Source organism: Macaca thibetana, chromosome 11, assembly GCF_024542745.1.
Source record: "Macaca thibetana thibetana isolate TM-01 chromosome 11, ASM2454274v1, whole genome shotgun sequence".
Taxonomy (NCBI): Eukaryota; Metazoa; Chordata; class Mammalia; order Primates; family Cercopithecidae; genus Macaca; species Macaca thibetana.
Window position 1 is genome coordinate 20,665,302 of NC_065588.1, and position 23,154 is coordinate 20,688,455.

The 23,154-nt window shown below is 38.4% G+C and overlaps 1 protein-coding gene and 1 pseudogene across 1 annotated transcript in view; one reads left to right on the forward strand and one right to left on the reverse strand.

Moving 5' to 3' along the window:
* Positions 1 to 23,154, forward strand: part of PDE3A (phosphodiesterase 3A) — a 314,907-nt gene that overhangs the window by 64,377 nt on the left and 227,376 nt on the right. The window lies entirely within an intron of this gene.
* Positions 16,695 to 17,211, reverse strand: LOC126930511 (ubiquitin-conjugating enzyme E2 L3-like; annotated as a pseudogene).

Genomic DNA, 23,154 nt, shown 5'->3' on the forward strand with positions numbered 1-23,154 from the left:
GTTGAGATATATAGGATATGAAAGTGGCACACAGGCTTGGTAATTACAGCAATTAGTGATAATGTATATTATTATATATATAATATATATTATATATAGATATGTATATTATATATATTATTATCTTGGGTACTGCTTGGGGTCTCTATGTGTAAGATGACTTTAAATATGTGAAAATTTTGACAAACATTGACACTGCTCTCTCAAGGAAGCTGTTTATTTCTAATTTATTTTATCTGCAATTTGGTTTTTAATAAATTCAAGACTCAAGTTAACTTTTTATAAATACTGTACATATTTTACTGTCAGAATTTTAAGAACAGCATAAGTTTTTTAAAAAAAATATACAAAATGTCATTTTAGGAAGGTTAAGAAGAGCATGTACTGCTGGAATGATAGTTCTGCAACTACATAGACAGAATATATGTCTTCTCTGTCACAATTTTGCCTTCAGATTCATTGTTGTAGAATGTTTCTTAAGACTTCAAAGATACTGTAATTTCTCATAGATGGATTGTGGAGAGAGATCATGTGTAGATAAAATTCCTACATGGTCCCAATGTTTTAAGTATAGTCATCTTCTCCCACTCTAATACTGAATAAGAATTACTAGTAGAAAAATTGGGTGATCAATTACTTATTTCCACTCTGAGATCAGGTCTCATTTAACTTGAATTTGATTTGTTCTTCCTGAGACTCAGTGTTTCTGATGTAGGTGGTGTTAGGCTCCCACATTGTTAAAATAATGTGCAACATTAGTATTCTTTTAAAATACCATTAACATGCTTTATCTTTGTTGATTTGTCAAATCAAGACTTTACTATTGAAGGTGACTATTTTTTTTCCCTGCATTTCAGCTGAATTTCTCTTATAATAGTCTTGACTGCTACCTGTTTTTGCTCATGACTTTTGATTGCCTGCACCCTAAATCCTCTCTGGACCAGGATGGGAGCATGCATTTGCAATGTTGGAAACTTGGAATTTGTTTCTGTGGAAATTCTATAGGGGCTTTGAATTTGTGTGGGGTATTGTGTGTATTCAAACTATAGAAAAAACCTCTGTTGTTATCTGTCTTCATTTAAGGGGAGAGCCAGGGAGGCCGTTTAGAATGAAATGTTTTTAGAAAGTGTTTGCTAGCTTTTAGTAACTCCTAGACCTGGTAAAGATCAGGACCAGGCAGGTGTGAGGACTACACCTGTTAACAAAAGCAGCCCTGATCCCTGTGCTGAGAGGGAGTATAGTCTAGTGGCAGGGACAGGTAAAGCAAATACATATAAAATCATATGACATCTAAGAAGGGGAACTAAGTGGGGCTGAGAAGAAACTGTATTTATTTCATGAAATGCTGACTGAGCTAAGATCTAGGGAGATATCAGAAATTAAACTCCCACAATATCATGAAGAATAGACTTGAAAACAGTATGAGCCCTTGGCTTTCCCTTATTTGAGTCAATATGCTATTTGTATAGAGTGGGATTTATTCCATTGGGATCCTATTTTTTCAGATACTGCAGAGTAATTTTTAGTTTGGGAAGAGCAAAATGTCTCTAGTTATCCCAAGGATTAAAAACTTTAAAGCAGCTTTTCATTCATATTAATGTGAAAAAGAATCCACTAAGAAAGAAATGAGGGTTCCATGTTTAAAGACATTTCAGCATTTATTACATTGCGTATTGTTGAAGTAAGGCTTCAGGTATTCATTTGATTTTAAAATATGTATGGAGCACCTACTACATAGTAAGCATTTTCCTGCATGCTGGAGCACAGCAGCAAACAAAGCAGAGATGTCCTGGGGGGCCTTGAACTTGGAGGTACTTCTCATTTCTCACCCTGTCATAGGGAATCCCCACCGCATTCCTTGTTACTATAGAGTCACTGTGCGATTCTTGGTCATAGAACATTTTCATTCCATTACTAACATCAATTATCTCTGACCAACATTTGTATTCAGGTTGATTAAAAATATTCCTCTGCTGTTGAAGGAAATCTTAGAATCTTAATACTTCTATGTCATTCAGTAGAATTTAGGCTTGTCTTCCAGATTAAAAAAAAATCATCTGGCCGGGCGCGGTGGCTCACGCCTGTAATCCCAGCACTTTGGGAGGCTGAGGCAGGCGGATCACGAGGTCAGGAGTTTGAGACCATCCTGGCTAACACGGTGAAACCCCGTCTCTACTAAAAATATAAAAAATTAGCTGGGCATGGTGGCGGGCACCTGTAGTCCCAGCTACTTGGGAGGCTGAGGCAGGAGAATGGCGTGAACTCAGGAGGCAGAGCTTGCAGTGAGCAGAGATAGGGCCACTGCACTCCAACTTGGGTGACAGAGCGAGACTCTGTCGCAAAAAAAAAAAAAAAAAAATCATCTAAGGTGCAATATGTACTGAAATAGTGAACCTGGAACAACCCCATATTCCATTGATACTCCTTTTTTTTTTTTTCCTGGTTATACAACTGCTGGGACAATAGTGTAACAATGTCAAAGAAAATTTGGGAGGTAGGAAGATTGGTGATAGGAAAAGTACTATTACTATGGACATGCTCTAGATTTGGGAGTCAAATATTTGAGTATGGTTCCTGGATCTAATTATTGCTAGTAAGGAGGCCATGAGTAAGTTGCTTACCTTGACCAATCTATTTTCTCCTTTTCTAAAATGGTAGTTCTGTTTGCTCTGCTTAACTCACAGCTCTTATAAGGATCACATGAGAAATGCTCAGTTGCGTTCATACTGTAATACAGGCACAAAGCTGGGGTGATTAAATTTTAGACCACAAGTGTGGACTAACCATTATTAGTACAATATAGTGTCAGAGCTGGGCAAACAATTTAAATAAGGGAAACTGAACTTTGTTCTCCCCATCCCACCCCTGCTTTTTTTTTTTTTTTTTTTTTTTTTTTTTTTTTAAATTTCTTGTATTGCTTTAGATGGGCAAGATTGAGATTTTTGGTGTGGGAGGAATTTTTCTGGTGTCCCTCAAATTTAATTACATAGGTAAAGGTGGGATTGATCCTTGTTACTCAAAGTAAGACTTGACAACAGAATCAGCATTACCTGGGAGCTAGTAGAAATGCAGCGTCTCAGGTTCCACGCCAGATGACTGGATCAAAATCTGCATTTTAAGAAAATCCCCACATTTATTGTATGCAAATTTTCCTAAGCAGAGAAGTTGACAGATTTCTAAAACTACCCTGATCATTCCAAAAGACTCTTTAGGAAGTTACAGCTTCAATCACAGCAGCTGCTAGATGTTTTAGCACCACCTGGGAGAATGGGGGATTGGGTGGGGGAGAGGGGCTATACTAAAAAAAAAAAAAAGAAAAAAAAGAAAAAAATGACTATGCTGCTTTCTGTTCCCAAGGAACCATTTTAGGGGTGAAAGGTTCATATTCCATTATCAGTCCCCTGAGCCCACCAGTGTTCAAAAATGTTTTTTTCCCAAGACTTTTATGGCACTTAAGTCAGACTGCTCATATTGGAATAACAGACCAGAAATGACTGACAGTTATAGTGTGTGGGATTAGGGAGAAAAATATTTAGTGAGAGGAACTGGGAGTTTATCAGGAGATATGAATGATTTCGTCTCCAAGATTCTAGTTTCTAGTCACCTTTGCTCTCTGAGGGAAGTGGATAAGGACTGCCTTACTCTGCCTCTTCCCAGTTCCAGGAAATGTACATTCTCAAGAGATCAGGTGGTTTTATAAAACATATTCTTTTTCTCTTGTAGAGGGGAATTGAGAGCAAGGGAGGCTGAAATCTTCCATAAAGATAATGTGCGTGTTTGAAAATTGGACGTAGTTCTTCAGACACCCAAACCTTTTACATGTAATTGCAAATTAGCCCTCACTTCCAGCCATGGCAAGGTTTAGGATTAAATGATACTGAACTAGCTTTCCCCTTAGAACACTGCTTTTCTTTGCAGGATGATAAAGCTAATTTTTCATCATACCTCCTCTACAGTTTTAATAATTACGACTTTTCTTCTTTTTCTTCTTTTCTTTTTCCCTCCTGCCTGGAGTTCTGGGTAAAATTTAAGATTGTGTCTGTGTGTGTGTGTGTGTGTGTGTGTGTGTGTGTGTATGTGTGTTTGATGCTATCTGATTCCTTTGAGTATTGACTACACATCTGGACTGTGCTACTGAACAAAGTTGAGAGTGTTGGATGATGTGCGATAAATCAACTTTGAGATTAGAGATGAGTGGATGGCTCATGACAAAAATTTCAGGCTTTATTTTTCCAATTTTGCTATAAATTAGTTAAAAGTTCGTTATGACCAGCGTTTGGGAACCTGTGTTGCATCAGACTCAGCCTTCATTCAATTGTTTAACATATATTGATCATATCCCTACTATGTGCTACTAGTGTTATGGGTTAGGCCATTCTTGCATACCTAAGATTGGGTAAATTATAAAGAAAAGAGGCATTTACCCATACCTGAGGCTGGGTAAATTATAAAGAAAAGAGGCTTAATTGGCTCATGGTTCTGCAGACTGTACAAGCTGGCCTCTGCTTGGCTTTTGGGGAGGCCTCTGGAAGTTTTTACTCATGGCAGAAGGGAAGCAGGAGCAGGTGTGTCGCATGGTGAGAAAGGGAGCAAAGTGAACACGGGGGGTGCCACGCAGTCATAAACAACCAGATTTTGGGAGAACAAACTTACTAATATGATAACAGCACCAAGTCATTCATGAGAAACCTGCTCCCAAGATGTCATCACCTCTAATCGGGCCCTACCTCCAACACGGGGGATTACAATTCAACATGAGATTTAGGGGGGTAATGTATCCAAACTTTATCAAGGCCTATAATGGAAATAGACTTGTACTCACACAGCTAACACTTTATCCTAGTAGACATGCCTTTGAGTGCATAGCTTGAAAGGTTGAAGCAAACTAAATTGAGGGTTGTTTATATTAAATAAAGCTATTTTCCCCCAATTTTAGCTAAACCTCTTTTTATATAAAGAAAAAGAATTTTTTTTTCCAATAAGATAACCAATCAAAGCAGGAAATCATTTTGTTACAATTGTTGTACAAAGCAGCCCTGTGTAAGGCTATTGCGAATGTTAAGACCTTTCTTGGGGGTCTCCGATAGCTGATTCTCTCTAGAGAATTCTTCCTATTCTTGGCTGTAGATTGTTGCTAAAAAGAATTAGTTCCATTTTCTCCAGAGTGCTCTAAGTTATAGCTATTTATCTTTTAAGGAAGCTCTTAAGTATCCACAGGTGTTCAGCCCCCTAAAATTTCAATTTTCAGTGTTTACTATAAGGCTTTAACCACATGGTAATTCCTCCCTTAAGGAAGTCTGCTGTATATAATGTTAAGGCGGAGTTGTCATGGCTGTTATGCTGTGTCTCAAGCCAAATACGTTTCTCAGCATTCCAAGGTTATGTGAATACACAGAAATAATTATTTTCAGATGTTGACATTGCACTTAGTGATTTAGTAATACGAGAAAATATGGTTCAAAAGTTATTCATTTAAAAAGCAGTGCAAAATATAGTAGAGGCAAATATGGTATGCATTCAGGCACATACTGTAAAGTAGAAATGTTGGAGTGATTTAGCTTTCTGTTATAATATCTTTATCACACAGGATATGGACTTACTATGATGTGAGTTAGCATGTTTCCTCTGACACAACTAAAGTTCAGAGATGTGCCTTGCTTCTAGTCCAGTAATGACTTTCAGTCACTGAGACAGACCCATGATTCTTGGATTCTCTTGTCACTTAAGATGTTGCCTTTTTTTCTTTTTCTTTTTCTTTTTTTTTTTTTTTTTTTTTTTTTTTTTTTGTGAGATGGAGTCTTGCTTTGTCTCCCAGGCTGAAGTGCAGTGGCACAATATTGGCTCACTGCAACCTCCACTTCCCAGGTTCAAGCGATTCTCCTGCCTCCACCTCTCAGGTTAAAGCGATTCTCCTGTTTCAGCCTCCCGAGTGGCTGGGACTATAAGCACGTACCACCATGCCTGGCTAATGTTTTTGTATTTTTAGTGGAGATGGGGTTTCACCATGTTGGCCAGGCTGGTCTCAAGCTCCTGATCTCAAGTGATCTGCCTGCCTCAGCCTGTCAAAGTGCTGGGATTACAGTTGTGAGTCGCTGTGCCTGACCAATATGTTCCATCCTTAAGTCAGTTTTGAATGTTAAAAAAATGAAATCTTTAGCTTCAAAATATAATTTTTCTGTAATAATCCAGAAAATAACAATAGGACTTTTAAAAAGGGCTTTTCTTAGCTTTGCAAGAAAAGGGATAAAAGCAGAAAGGTTCACTTTTTGAAGAGACCAAGACTCAGTTGCAAAGGTACTTTAAATTTACTTTCTCCTAACATTGATTTATGACATTCAGTATGAATTTTGTCTGTTTATATCCACATATCATGTAGTCAACATAGAAAAGGCAAAAACCTGAATGAAGTTTTATTATACTCATTGATTCTTTATCTTCATGAAAAGGGAAATTATTATTTCTTAATAGTCTTTAAATTTCCACAGTAGCATTTGAGGAAAATGAAATAAACTCCATTTGATGTATGACCTATTGCACTTAAAAATATTCAGATCACTGGTTATTGCTGACTGCTTATAAGGCAAAATGTTTTGATTTTAATGTATTGTTCATGCTGTGAGCAACATGGGTGTCTGCTAAGTTTTTATTTTAACATGCATATTTCTGTCTTTACCTTGTAGCCTTGCAATGCGTTTGCAAAATGTTTGCAAAGTACAAGTTTATTATATTGTTTGTCTGCTTCTTATTATAACTTTAAAAAGAAAATGGGACACCCTCCTCTCGCCCCACCCTAGAGACAGATTTTCCATGACAGAATAGTTCTAAACATCAGGATATTGCATAAGTCAGTCTGGAAAAAATAGGAACAGACAGCTAACACTATCTAGCAGAGCTTTGCTTTTGTGACAACATTTTTTGGTTAAATAACTCTACATAAATGATAATTTCCCTACATATTTTGATATCAATATCTAAGTTGATATCAATGTTCAAAATCCATAATTGTTCTGTGTACATTCTTTGATTATTTTTATTTGGGTACTGTATAAAAATGATGACAATTTAAAAGTCATTGTATGGTGTAAGATCCAAGGAAATCTGATTAAGCTCTGAGTCTAATGTGTGTGAGAGAAACCTGTGCAAGGGACATTTCAAAGAGTTAACAGTGTGGTGAGGTATGAAAAAGTGATGGTGTGTAGGATATTGCCCTGCTCCAGGTTTTACAAGGAGTAGTTAGGATTTGATTTTTGGCCCCCAAAAGACTTAAACTTTAACGTAATTATAAGGAAAAAGAAATTGGTGGCATGGCTCCGTGATCCTGTGAGTTGCTTGCGACTGAGTGTGGTGAAAAGTTTGTGAAGTAGACGTTAATATTCAAAGCCTATTTCAGAAAAGTTGAAATCAGAGTAGTAAGCAAAATTATTCTCCAAGTCCCTTTTAATTTTATTTGCTCACTTAAGCCAAAAGAACTGGGATAGACTGTATCTTTTTCACGTTACAATGATCAAACTACAAGGGCCAAGTGCAACTCTATTCATATTTCTTTTCAAGTACAAATCTGTTTCTCAATAAGTCACATCACTTATGTAACACTTCTTGAGTACTTGTTTACTACAGCCTGGACAAAGGGTATCAAGGAACAGTAGGTTTACTTGGTGGTGGAGTCTGGGGAAAAATAAAACTATTTGTTAACAGCCAGTTGTTTACAAGGACCCTTATCTACTTTGTGACATCTTTATGCCTGTGGAATGAAGAATGTGATCTAACTCACTGTGGAAGCTTAGCTTTCTTCCCTTTCTGCTCCTGGAGCTAGAGCTTTTCCATCAGAAATGGATATATTCTTTTGAGATTCCTGATCAGTATGCCATGCCATTTTAGAATGACTTCACCTATCTCACCTTTGATTATTTATAAGTAAAAGGAGGGAGAAAACTACCCGTTTTGTGAAATTGTTTCTGACACATGCATAAAACATTATGTATCATACAAATGAATTATAATGAAATTATATGCTAGGATTGAATCTAATTCCTTGAATTATTCAACAGTGAAGCTCAGTAAGTTCAAGGCACTACCACAAACTACTGTTGGGAGTATAGTGGATACATAAGAAGAAATACTGGTTAAAGGAAAAATAGAACATAATTGAGAAAAATAAATTCTGAAATAATATATAATTAAGTAGCATGAAGCAATTAGAAACTGTTATAGTTCAGACTTGAAAGAGATTATTTCCTGAGGCAAAGGGAGCATTCATGGAGTAGAGTAGTCATTGAGTAGGATCCTTCATGGAGAAGATAGTCATTGTGTGGGTTCTGAAGGGTGAGTGGAATTTGAACAGGGAGAGACCTGAGAAAGACATAGCCAAAGGCAACATCATTAGGAGCAGAAGAGTAAAAGAAAAATATGGTATTGAAGAAGAATAGTGCAATTATGTCATGAGTCATAAAATGCATTAGATTGACAAGTTAATTCTCACTAAGAGCCAGGTACTTTGTCAAAATAAGCATTTTACATAAATTATTTCACCTTCATGGTAAACCTAAGAAGTAGAAATGTATGGATAAAGAATTCAGGACATGATACAACTATTATGTGGAAGCAGATGAACTGGAAACCAGGGACTGGGGTCTTGACCACCAATCTCTGTTCCCTGATGTTGGTATTTGGTAACAGAGGGAAGGATGGATATTTCATTCTGTAAGCTGTGGTCACTCATAGGATGTTTTTGAGCAGAGTGAGTAATGTGTTCCTCCCAATTATTCTGTCTCATCTCACCCATCCTTCTCTTTAACCCTGCCTTTAAACTACCGAGACAAACCATTTGGAATTACAGGTCTGATCGTATAGTACATGTGCTTACAATCCTACAGGGCTCCCAGGGCCCATAGCATGCATTTCTTGTTCTTTCCGTGATGTACAAGGCCCTGCCAATCTCTATAGCTTCATTTGTAACTACTTTCCTTTCTCTGAAATCTCCTTGCTGTCTTCCTCTGCTTTTCCTGAGGTTAGTGCCTCCTCCTGGATAACCGTTTTGCATTTCTGGGTCCATCTATTCTGCTCTGCTTTTGTCATTTATTGTGAAATATTGAACTGCTTATTAACCCTCTTTTTCATAAAAATTTGAAAATCTGTTTCCAGATATGCAGTTCTACACCAAAATGGAATTCAATCATTGACACTATCTATTCCATATTAAAATGGTTTTACAATTATCTAATGTAATTTTTTCCCCAAATTTCCAGTGTGTGACCCATAACCGTGACCTGTTTTGTCTATTAGTTAGGATAGGCTAAGCTATCTTGCAGTAACAACCACCACAAATATTGTAATGGCTTACAACAAAAAAGATTTCCCTCTTGTTTGTGTAGATTGAAAGGAAGACTCTGCTTATCATAGTTACCTCTGAAGGAAGCTCCACTTGACATGTGCTTTCACAATCACTTAGGAGAGGGAGAGAACATGGTAGTCACACGCTGGTTCTTAGCACTTCTGGCTGGTAGTGATGCGTTCCACTTGTGCATACATTTCACTGACCCCGCATGGCCTCACCAAATGTCAAGGAGACAGGGAAGCTACCACGTGGCTGAAAGTGGGAGACACATGGAAATAGTTAACAGCACTGCAGTGTGTTAAAGATCTGAAATTATAAGACAATTCTTTAGAAAATTTATGTTCACTAGTAGTTGGTAAAAGTGTCAAGTCAAATGTTGTAGTTTGGAAGTGAAAACTGAAAAAATCCTAAAGATGTGAGATTGTGTCTTTTAAAATCATCATCTCAGTTGAAAACACTGAATATTGAAGCATATGCTTAGATTTAAAGCAATAAATGCGAGCATTTCATGGCCGTGGCACAAAAATGTGTTAAAACTATATCGTCCATCCACTGATAGTATTGAAGAACAAAGCAGTGTCACAGAAAATAGGTTGCATTATTCTTAGAAATATATCATGCTTTGAGGGATCCTTTTTTTTTTAAGGGAGGTCATGATCATCTTTCATAAATAATTTATCAGTCAATGGTAGTGAACAGAGTTTGAATGAGTCAAAATTCTACAATGAAATGCTCCTGTATAGGTGTAAAATACATAAATGTATATATAAATATACATATACAAATGTAAATATATAAATGTATATATTTAGTATGTATTTGCCCCTAGTTTAATTTGTCAGCACTAACTGCTGGTTTTTATTTCTTTTTGCAAGAAATTATATAGAAATTGATTTGAGGGAGATTTAATATAAATGTTAAATGAGAGGAAATCTTACCCTGTCCTATCTGTGGATATTGATAAACTATACCACTGTATTCCTAACTCCTAACTTGGATATAGGAGCTTGACTATCTGCATAGATATGTAAGGGGATATGGGTGACAGGAGGAATTACAAATGTACTTATTTAACAATTAATGCTGACATAAGCTATTTAGGTAATACCTCATTTTTTTTTTTAGAATGAATGATGACTGTCAGTGTGACTTAGGATACAGACATAAAATTAGGAAATCAAAAGAAATATCTGTTTCCTTCAAAAAATTTGACTAGTCATTTTTTTTGACTAGCTTTTTAAAAATTGCATAAGAATATTTTCATTTGCTGTGTGTACATTAAATATGTCTGTGTAGGTCCCTTTGCTTTCTTTTGCCCCACAGTAATTATGTTGAAAATTATAAACAGAGGCATTAGCATAAGTTATGGATTAAATATGGAAATCATAAAAACCCCTAATTCCATGAAAATGAAATTTCTTTTTGAAAAGAGAAATAGGTATTATTCTACCTATTTTCATTTAGTAAATTTTCTTATGGAACTTCATCACTCTGCCTCTCAGAAAATTTGCCAAATTGTTTGAAACTCCCTCCGAATATTTGTACTTCAGTAACCTATTGAAAGCACAACTGATTTTGTTTGTGCTAGGTTTATCTCCATTTGAAGGCAGACTCCTTTGGTGAGCTCCCCCGTGGCAATATGAGAGAAGGAAAAGAAGGAGGGAGGACCTTGCAGGGCTGGTTTATGTAGCAAAAAGTTAAGAGACAAGAGAGCTCTACAATTATTGAGCACAGGGAAAACGATTTCCTATTCATAGTAGTGTGGTACATGTAGAGGAGTGTTTAAAGATGATACAGCATGCTGTTCCTTTCCCCTCCATTGTGTAATCAACCAGCCAATATTTATCAAGTACCTGTTAGTTTCACTTACAGAGTACCTGTAGCTGAGTTTTCTTTTCTGCTTTCTTTATCCCTGCTCTCCAGCTCCTGACCTGTCCATCATGAATATCAGTTTTCCCTGTGCATTAAACCTTTAAACCTGTCTTCCATCTAAGAAGACTTCACACTGCTCACTTTTCCTTTCTGACACTGAATACATATAAACAACAAAGGGCAATGCCTCTTAAACCCACAAACCCATTCAAAAACCAAACCCAAACCAAATAAAATGAATTGCTTGTGTTAATTTGTATCATCCATTTACATTTTGAGAAGCATAGTCAATCAGATAAACTTACTGTTATCTGAATTCTAAATTCATTGGGTTTCTGTCAGTCTCTGTGTTTCCTATATGTAGCAGCTGGTTTAAGAATATAATTGTCTTGACAACAATTGATTGGCATCTAGAAGCTCAAAAGTTACCTTGGAAGCTTTTGAAATTAAAGAAATAAAAGTGTTAATTCTCTCTGATCCGAACAAGCCAAGACTCAGTGTCAGCCCTTTATAGGTCAGGCTGTGGAAGGAGTGCATAGGATGAAATACCAGTGCATGCCTGGTGCATTAAAACTAAATGGGATTTCAGCAGATGAAGGGAAAGGGTGAGGAATCAAGTCTTAAATTGTCTGCCTCAGACATGGTAAGAAGACTTGGACAGTAATAGAAACAGGAAGTGTTTGCTGTGAAGCTTGAGTGTATTCAAAGTAAATCAGTTTGTGTTCCATTAAGGAATCCTAGCTCTAGGTTGGAGCCTATGTGGGATCAGTAAATTTTCACTAGGAAATACCTAATGTCAAGCCTTAGAAAACACCTCATACTGTGGCCAGCTGTCATCAAACCCATCGCCACTGCTAGTAAAATAACTCCAAAGCAAGTGAAATTGGCAGTAATTGCACAAATAAACGGGTTGCAAAAGAGCAAAATGGGTACGTTTCAGAACATCATTTCTGTTAGGCTCCATGTTATACTGCTTACATTAGAAACAAATGGAAGTTGAGAGGTAAAGCCTGGCATTAAATTTTCTAGTGATGCAGGAATAACTGTTAGCAGCTGGGCCGGGGTGCTTTTCCCCTGCTTTGTCCTGGAAAGATTTCACATCTTAAGGGAAATAAATGAACTACACACCTTGAGAATTTTTTTTTTTTTTGTATCATATTGTACAAATCTGGGTAAATCTCATTTTCCCCCTTTTTGGAGTTAAGTAACATAAGTAACTGTAAGGATTTTCCAGATACTTTCTTAACCCCCTGAAAAACTTTCCTTCGGGACTTATAGTATATCCAAATGGCTATCGATTATAGCTAAATGTAAATACATATGCACATATGAGGTGAAGCTGTATTAAAATGTGGGTGGCAGTGTCTTTAACTCAGATTTGGGATGCTTTATGCAGTCATGGGACATATCAGGGGATCAACTTGAAATTCTTTAAAAGTCAACAGAATTTTGGAACGATCAAGGAACACGAGAATATGGCCTCACGTTTTCTTTCTCACTGACAACATAAATGCCGCCCTCACTGTGGTGTTTATTGTTTCTTCCAGATAATCTTTGCATACTCAGTCCTTGGAATATAGAGCCATTGCCCTGTACTCATTTTTTCCTTCCTGGAGGTATAAATAGACTGATGACGCCCTATGCTCTCTGCAGTCCGTGCATCATTCATACCGTACATCTCCTTTCTAGGTCACAAAGCTTTTAAAAAAGTCAGCAGTGGTAGCAGCATGTGAGAAGATGAGCATATGACTGACTCCTTCCTTTCACCTCAGAGCCGTGCCTTTGATAACGTCCAGACAGCAGTGCATGGAAACATGACGTTTGGGTGGTTCAAGAATATCAGAGGGAAAAATAGCCATTCTTACCAAATAGCTTAAAAATAGCATAGTCTGAGCATTTTTCCCTTTGCCCTTTCTCCCCCAACGTGCCTGAAATGAAGCCCTTCCCATCCAAAGCAAAACTAGGAATTTGTGTTTTGTGAGAATTTGAAGAGTCTGCCTCTCTTACTACAACTGCTTTCTTCCTTCCAAATGTATAAGCTCAAGTCGTGAGAAAATGTCATCTGTCTCGTTCTGCTTTCCTCTCTAGTAAAATAAAAATGGTTGTACTTTCAGGCAGTCATGTATTATTGAGTGCCTACTGAGTGAGGAATCGTGTGTTGACTGTTTTCAGATGGGGTGAGGGAAGACATTATTTTTTCTGCTTTCCTCCAGCTTCATTATGTGTTATAGTTCATGGTATCTAAGCCAACAATTAGCAAGAAGGCTAATTCTTAGAGGTAATCTCACATTCGAGGAAGGTCGGGAACAAGCATGGTGAGTAGTGGGGACGGTGTTCTTGTTACCACTGGAGTTTGTGTCCTGGATGCCAGGTCTACATCATCTTATTCTCTTCTTGATTTGTCAGTACTTTTTAGGGACCATTCGTTCTCTGCCTACTATGTGCCAGACTCTACCCTAAGCAGTTAGAATTCCGGTTAAGAAGAGGTAGATCTTCTATTCATTTAAAATTTCATGCTACTAGCTAATAATGTATTTGGAGGAATAAATGCTGTGAAGAAAAGCAGACTGAGTGTTAGATGTAGGTAGTTATGGGGGATGTGTGCTATCTTATATAGGTGGATCAGAGAGACACAAACTGATAAGGGGGCGATTGCTTAGTTCTCTGAAAGAAGCAAGGAAATGAGAACCATGTGGATGGCTGAGGGAAATGCAGTCCAAGCAGAAGAAACAGCAAGCGTAAATCTCACAGGTGAGGGCGCATCAGTGGAGCAAGGACAAGAGTGTTATGATAAGAGGTCCTGAAGGCAGCAGTGAGAAACAGCCTGGAAGCTGGTGCTGGAATATGGAGGAGCGCGGATTTTATTCTGGTAAAGACATTGCAGAGGAGTGGCATCATTTCACTTGCTCTTGGGAAGAGAAACTGGAACACAGATTGTAGATGGGCAAAGGAGGCAGCATGAGACAAGCCTCTCTCTTGCAAGCCATCTAGGTGAGAGATAACAGTGGCTTGGAGATGACAATGAAGGTGGTAGGAGGATATTCTAAAAGTAGAGCCAGTTGAATTTGCTAATTGTGATATTGTAAAATATGTATTTGGTCTTCATCCCTGTTTTCTGTCATACAGCTCCTAAAACCCTTGATAAGAATATCCTTTGTGTGCTAATAAGACGACTAATGGCTGGAGGCCCCTTTGTAACTTCTGGATGGGGGCTGCTCACCAGGAAGACCAAGGCATGATCAGGGGTTAGGACTTTTAACCCCATCTCTCAGTCTCTGCAGGGCTGAAGGTTGCATTGATTACCAATGGCCAGTGATGCAATCAGTCATACCTGTAGAATTGAAGCCTCTATGTAAATCCTAAAGGACAGGGTTCAGAGAACTTCTGGATAGCTGAACATGTGGAGGTTCCTAGAAGGTGGCACACCCACCCAGGGAGGACATGGGAGCTCTGCACCCCTTCTCCTATACCTCACCCTATGCAGCTCTCCAACTGGCTGTTCATTCATATGCTTTGTAATTTTTTAAATAATGGTGAATATATATGAAATGTTTCTCTGAATTCTGTGAGCTGTTGTGGAAAAGTAATCAAACCCAAAGAGGTGGGTTATAGGATCTCTGATGTATAGGTGGTTGGTCGAAGTACAAGTCACAACCTGGGATTTGGAATTGGCATCTGAAGAGAGGGGCAGTCATGAGGGACTGAGGGGTGATGCTATGTCCAGGTGGATAGTGTTAGGATTGAATCGAATTAGAGGATGCTCAGCTGGTGTCTGTTGAAGAATCTGGTGTCAGAAGTGTTGAGTGATGTGTGAGAGCAGGAGAAACACTGGTTTTCCCTACATTCTCTTACACAGATGGGTTTGTATTCGGAGAGACTGGAAGGATGGATCTGTCATTTACTGAGATGGGAAGTCACAGCGAGGAACCCGTTAACCATGTATTAAAACTCCATTAGTAATATTAAGGCTGTCCATTCTAGGAAACTGATGATCATCCTTTCAAAGTAGACAGTGAATTCCATTCACACAAAAACATGGGATAAAATTAGTGAAGAGGTGGTGACTCATGCCTGTAATCCTAGCACTTTGGGAGGCTGAGGCGGGTGGATCACCTGGGGTCAGGAGTTCGAGACCAGCCTGGGCAACATGGTGAAACCCTGTCTCCACTAAAAATACCAGGAGTAGTGGTGGATGCCTGTTATCCCAGCTACTCAGGAGGCTGAGACAGGAGAATCACTTGAACCTGGGAGGCAGAGGTTGCAGTGAGCCGAGATCGTGCCAATGCACTACAGTCCGGGCAACAAGAGCAAACCTCTGCCTCGGGCGGGCGGCGGGAACAAGGGGTGGATTAGTGAAGAGGACAATATTGTAACCTACAAAAATTCTGAGGTAGGTCTGTTACTTTTGTTAACAGACTTTTCTGAATAAAGTACTCCAAAGTAACTTGGAGTTAAGACAGTTTAGTATTATGCCTTGGTTTCCAAAACATGAATAGTTGCCTTCTCTTTTCATGAATTTGGATATGAATGCAGGCACTTACCTACATAATTTCTAATATTGATGATACTGGTGTTTCTTAAATTCACTAAAAAATTTTATTTGTAAAGGGTAATCTGCATTTCATTATTTAAGGTTTTTATTTAAAAAGTTTTTTTTTTTTTTTGGAGGTGGAGTCTTGCTGTATTGCCCTGGCTGGTGTCAAACTTTTGGGCTCAAGCAATCCCCATTCCCTACCTAGCCTCCTGAGTAGTTGGGATTGTCACGTTACATTTTGAAAGAAGACAGTTTACAAATGTCTGTTTCCAAGCATTTTAAAAGAGGTCCTATTACAAAAGATTCAGTTAATCTCTTTAAATGGAATTTATTTTGGTTTCCTACTACTCTCCATTAAAGTGCATTAATCCTTCTTAACATATGTGTTTATCACCTGCTGGATTGCTAAGTATGTAAAAGCTACTTTGTAAAAGCAATGCTGTAGCTAAAAAAATGTATTGCATAGCAGCCAATGTGATTTAGCCATTTCAACATTGTATTTTATTAACAGGATAGTCCAGACCTAAATAGTGAAAAGATTTCCCTCTCAAATTGTCCCCTAGGAAGAGAAGATTGAAATATAGAGGAATCACTTCTTCTCCTAGTGATTCAGCCTTTTGATGAAGTAGTAATCTGCGTTATTGCAGTTCTTTTAAATGTTAGACAAATCTTAATTCATTTTAATAGTTGCTTAAGAAAATAAAATTTTATGAGGCAAAATACAGCAAAATATTTCAACACCACATTTTTGTTTTTCCAACCAGAGTTTGTTTCATTTACAGACATTGCCATTTATTTTTTATTTTTATTTATTTTTTAGAACATCTTAAATTTTTAATTCTTTATTTACAGGTTGCCTAGAACACTTTTGATTAAGAAAACTGTAGAAAGTAACTGCCAACGCAGTAGGCGGTGGCACGTGTCAGTTTCCACAGAATCCTGCTATGTGGGGTGTCTGAATGCACTGCACGGGGTCTCTGCTCACACTTACTGGAACCAATCATGGCAGATTTTAGTCCACCGGTGGCTTTTCCCCATATTTCTCTGTAAACTTCCGCATTCTTACAGAAATTTTTACAGTCCTTAGAGTATTATTCAGCTTGGTCAGCTCGAAGTGGATGCTTAGGCTGGGGGTCATTCACCAGTGTTATGAAGGACTGGATTACTCGGTCAGTTTTAGTTGCTGGCTTCCAGTTTTCAGCACTAATTACTGACAGACAGACCTGCCCCTTTTAGTGGACGTTTGGGTGACAGATCTTTAAGTTTCATCTTCAGTGGTTTGAATCGGTACTCTGCTGTAATGTTGATTTCGATTCTGAAGGCCCCCTTATATGGAGGGTTGTCAGGAACAATAAGCTCTTGCCAAGTCAATAAATTAGCTCCATCCACGTGGAAGTTATGGAAGTTTTTCATTCCACATTTGCGTATTTCTTCAAGCTCCTTCATCAGCCTTCTGCTGGCTGCCATCTTGGATTTGGTGCTGCTCCTTTCCCAGAATGCATCGCAGCCCAACATTGCTGTTTATTATGCTTTATTTTGTTGAGCTTGATGCTTTGCATTAGTTTGTTTACTTATTCAATAATTATATATTGAGTGCTTACTAGAGTTGTCTAGTTTCCCAAAATTGTGAGGTTTATGCTAAACACTGGGGACACAGCAGTGAATGAGACCTAGTCCCTGTCATCCAGGGGCCAATAGGTCACAGGTGTGAATTAGCCCTTTCCCCTGACTTTTGGGATTCTAATTTCAAAGAGGTTGTAAAGGAGACAGTGCCATATTCTTGAACCTTTTAGCCAATTAGGTAAAAATAAATTTTCACATATTTCTGTTGAGCCCACTGGACACCAATATACTTTAATAATTGTATTTAAAATAGAAAACTCCTTCAGTTTGAAGCTGTCTTTTATTTGAGAAAAGTGAAAAACAGATTCGTGGAATATTATAAAAGATGAACAAGTTTGATACCTGAAATAGACAATGCTCCTTTACATGTTATTTTAACATTTGAGAGAATGCTATCCAAATGCAGAATTGGCTAAAGGTGTTAGAAGGAGTTGTTCAAGTTGTCTTAAACCAAGAGTCACCTAGAATTTGGCTGCACCCTGGTATATCAAATATGCTGTATGAGAATGTGCTTATAATTTGATGAGTAATGTGTTTTTATAACAAATGAAGATGCATGTCAGAATGTTGAGCTTGTCAGGTCTCAGTAGGTATTCAAAGAATATGGTAAGAGCAAATGGGTGCCAAACAAAAATTGAGTTTACTTGGATACACAAGAACTCTTCCTTCTGACTTGGTCTGAGAACTTGTTGAAGGCAAGAAACAGTTTCTAACTTCAGCTGAGTGAAAGTGAAAAAGATCAGTTACCTGCAGAAAGTTGCTTGCAGTCAGTTTTACAAAGCTCACTGTTTAAATCTAGTAGCTACCTTTTAATCCCTTCAGATATGTCAGCAAAAATTCTAGTATTTGGAAATATGCCTTGATCACTTACAAAAGGCTGTGGAAGACAGAAGTCATAGAAGTGTCAGGTATTTAAGAATCTGGTTCAAACTTCCAAACAAAGAATGTTTCTTTGTTTCAGACCTTCAGAATGTTTTAGACCTCAGTGTATTAACAGTTTTCCTAACTATTCAGTTATTCAGTGGTCTTTTACTTTTTATGTTTATTTTTCTCGAGGTGTAGTCTTGCTCTGTCTCCCAGGCTGGAGTGCAGCGGTGCCATCTCAGCTCACTGCAACCTTTGCCTCCCGGATTCAAGCGAATCGCCTGCCTCAGCCTCCCAAGTAGATGGGATTACAGGTGTGCGCCACCACGCCCGGCTAATGTTTGTATTTTTAGTAGAGACAGGCTTTCTCCATGTTGGCCAGGCTGGTTTCAAACTCCTGGCCTCAAGTGATCTGCCCACCTTGGCCTTCCAGGTCGCAAGTAATCTGCTTGCCTCAGCCTCCCAAAGCGCTGGGATTACAGGAATGAGCAAGTATACCCAGCCTCATTCACTTACGGTTTTTAATTTTTTTGTGGGGGAAAGGACCAGTGACCATTTTTTTTTTTTTTTTGAGATGGAGTCTGGCTGTGTTGCCCAGGCTGGAGTGCAGTGGCGCGATCTCAGCTCACTGCAAGCTCCGCCTCCAGGGTTCATGCCATTCTCCTGCCTCAGCCTCCCGAGTAGCTGGGACTACAGGCACCTGCCATTGCGCCTGGCTAATTGTTTTTTGTATTTTTAGTAGAGACAGGGTTTCACCATGTTAGCCAGGATGGTCTCGATCTCCTGACCTCATGATCCGCCCGTCTCAGCCTCCCAAAGTGCTAGGATTACAGGTGTGAGCCACCGTGCCCGCCCCAGTAACCTTTTTGAATATGAGAAGGATCCCAAAGCAAAAGGTGATTTATTTCCTTTCCTTTAATTCTGCCACATTACATGGCATCCCAGCATCTGAAAGAATCTTCTCATGTGTGAGATGAATGTGTTGGACTTCTTTTGAAAAGAGTCAGATTTTATATTCATTTAGAAATATCCATGCCTATAACGTGGTTGCAGTTGTACTTGACACACTGTTGTTTATTTAACTGTGTTTCACCCTTTATTTAACTGTGTTTCACCCTTTCATCTTAAGCTCACACTTAACCGCATTTCTCTTTGTTGCATAGTTTAACCCTGACTCTCTGGCTCTTCATCTGATCTGTCTGCCTTGCTTTTGTATCTGAACAATATGTCTCATCACCTGACCAAAATGCTCTGCCCCCATAGGTCTCAGCTTAGATGTTACTGCTTGGAATGCTTCCCTGAACAATGCTTTCCATATTCTCAAAGGGAGTACTTAATCCCAGTAAAATATTAGTGCTCCTGAATTATGGCATTCCTCTGCATGCATCAGACTAGTTCTCATAGTGGTCCATTTAGTCTAACTTGTGCAGATACAAGATTAGTCTTTTTCTTGTTCATTGTTCTTAGTGCCTTATTTAGCACATGGAACGTATCAATGATGCCTAATGAGTGTAACTGAAACAAAATAATTTTTATAGAATTTGGAAGTCATTTGTCTTAATGTGTATTTCTCTCCCTTTTCTGGTCATCAGCATTAGAACTATTGAAGTCATCTTCAATATCTCTCTCATCCATTTATTAAATCATTCACCAAGTTTTGACAGTTTTCCTTTGCAATGTGTCTCTAAATGGTCATCCTCTTCTCCTTTCTCAGATTAGGATTCTTGTTTTCTTTACTCATTGGTAAAACAAATTTGGGAAATGCTAGTTAAGCAGTTAATGGTTTAGTTACCGCAGGACTTGACAAAACCTCGAATGAAAGAACATTGTAAATTTTTACAGAAGGAATGCAGGATAGAACATTTGCTATATTTGTTTGATCAGAGAAGCTTTTTTCCATCTCAGGGAATCTTATGTGGTTAATGATCTGCAAAACCCACCTGGGAGAATATGCTGGTAGAATTGTGCAACAGTCACCCTCTCATCATGGGCTGTGGATCATTTGACTTTAGCTTAATGATAGACATCAGCTATAGACAGCAAACACATGGAAGGGAATCATGCCAGCCTCATGACACTGAATGGCTGCTGACCCTCGCACTCTTTTGGTAGCTCAGACCATGTTGATTAGCTGAAGGGGCCCCAAGTAGGGAATTATTCACCTGATTCGCCCGCTAAAGACACTGCTAATTATTCTTGCAGTATTTCCTCAATGCTGTCTTGATAAGATTTAAAGAGTTTTTTTAGCCTCTGCTTTTAGGCACCTTCAGAAAGAATGCCATCGTATTCCGATCTAATGCCTGCCTACCACTGTTTTGAATCTGTAGGTGCAAGGGATTTAAAAGCCAACCACAGTGAAGTTGAGTTTTTATTTCCGAGATTTGTGATTGACTGGTTTTGGATGACAAACTTGATAATGTATTTTTTTTTTTTTTTTGAGACTGAGTCCCACTGTGTCGCCCAGGCCGGAGTGCAATGGCACCGTCTCAGCTCACTGCAACCTCCCAGGTTCAAGCAGTTCTCTTGCCTCAGCCTCCCAAGTAGCTGGGATTATAGGTGACCACCACCACACCTGGCTAATTTTTTTTGTATTTTTAGTAGAGACGGCATTTCACCATATTGGCCAGGCTGGTCTCGAACTCCTGACCTCAGGTGATCTGCCCGCCTTGGCCTCCCAAAGTGCTGGAATTACAGGCGTGAGGCACTGTGCCTGGCCAACATTTGATAATGTAGAAGTCATTTGCTGAGGTATCGGTATGTAGGTGGCAAAAACAATGGAAAGAGAGAACCATGATTTGTCAAGAGTATCTAAGAACTAAGTAAAATAGAAAGTTCAATTTTTGGTTAAAGAAGTCAGAGAGGAAAAGCCTGTAAAATGTTAGATACTTTTTGTCATTGTTTTGAATATAAGTAGGCATCATGTTCGGGAAATCATGTTGTTGACACATTGATAATCCCATTAGATTTTTCCAGGTGCTCTGAGTCCTCCTTCCTCAGCTCTGTTTCTCTTACATCTCAGATTCGATCTATCTGAAAATCTTATTCCACCTGACTTCCAAATATCTAGAGTGTCACTATTTAACTATCTACACAGTCACCATCATCTGTTGCTGAAATTATCTGTTGCCTGCTTCCACTCTTGCCTCCTTACAGTTTACTCATCACACAGCAGCAAAACTTATCCTTTGAAAGGTGAATCAGACCATGCCATTTCTCTGCAATCTTGCAATTGCACCAACTCTCATTCAGAAGAAAATTTGACATTCTTCACCCAGGCAATGAGCTCAGCCATCATCTGTCTCCCTGTGATATCTTTGACCTTATGTTGTACACTTTCCTCATTTACTCACTCTAGGCACATCAGCTTCTGGCTCTTGCTTGAACCTGTTAAGCATATCTTTACCTTGGATTTTTTTGTGCTTACTGTTTCCTCTGCCAGGAATGTACTTTTTTCTAACGTACACATATATTATTTTTTCACTTCCTTGCCTGTGCTCCAGTTTTCCTCATGAATAGTCTTCACCATATCACTTTATTTAAAACAATTCATTCACGCTTCCCCTCACCACTCTATCTTTACCTAACTGTATTTTTCTGCATTGTTTGTATTACCAGCTGACATGTTATTTTCTTATATGCTGCCTTCTTTAACTAGAATGTAAGCTCAATAAGAGGAGGGCTTTGTTTGTTTGTTTGTTTGTTTATTTATTAACTTTTAAGTTCAGGGGTACATGTGCAGGTTTGTTATGTAAGTAAACTCAGGTCATGGGGGTTTGTTGTACAGATTATTTGGGCACTCAGGTATTGAGCCTGGTACCCATTATTTATTTTTCCCGGTCCTCTCCTTCCTCCCACCCTCTAGCCTTCATTAGACCCCAATGTGTGTTGTTCCCCTCTATGTGTCCATGTGTTCTCATCATTTAGCTCCCACTTATAAGTGAGAACATGTAGTATTTGATTTTCTGTTCCTGTGTTAGTTTGCTAAGGATAATAACCTTCAGCTCCATCCATTTTCTTGCACAGGACATGATTTCATTTTTGTATGACTGCATAATACTCCATGGTGTATATGTACCTCATTTTCTTTATCCAGTCTACCATTGATGGGCATTTAGGTTGATTCCATGTCTTTGCTGTTGTAAATAGTGCTGCAATAACCATACATGTGCATGTGTCTTTATGACAGGACAATTTATATTCCTTTGTGTATATACCCAGTAATTGAATGTGTGGGTTGAATGGTAGTTCTGTTTTTAGCTCTTTGTGGAATAGACACACTACTTTCTACAGTGGCTGAACTAATTTGTACTCCCACCAACAGTGTATAAGTGTTTCTTTTTCTCCACAGCCTCACCAGCATCTGTTACTTTTTGACTTTTTAATAATGGTCATTCTGATTAGTGTGAGATGGTATCTTATTGTGGTTTTGATTTGCATTTCTCTAATGATCAGTCATGTTGAGTTTTTTTCATATGCTTGTTGGCCGCATGTATGTCTTCTTTTGAAAGTGTTTATTCATGTCCTTTGCGCACTTTTTAATGGAGTTGTTTGCTTTTTTCTTGTGAATTTAGGTTCCTTGCAGATGCCAGATATCAGACCTTTGTCAGATGCATAGTTTGCAAAAATGTTCTCCCGTTCTGTAGATTGTCTGTTTACTCTGTTGATAGTTTCTTTTGCTGTGCAGAGCTCTTTAGTTTAATTAGATTTCATTGGCTTTATCTTACTTATTGCTAAAGAATAGTGCTTGTAGCAGGATTCTGGCATGTAGTAGGCATGCACCAGATGCTTGCCAAATAAATTAAGATGAAAGAATGTGTGAGCAAGCCCTCTTGTTTGTTATGGAATTCAGTATTTACTAGGAAATGGTAGGCTGCTTTTCAGTAAATCCCTGTCATGTCTCTGTGTTTATTCTAAAATTGGTAAGCTT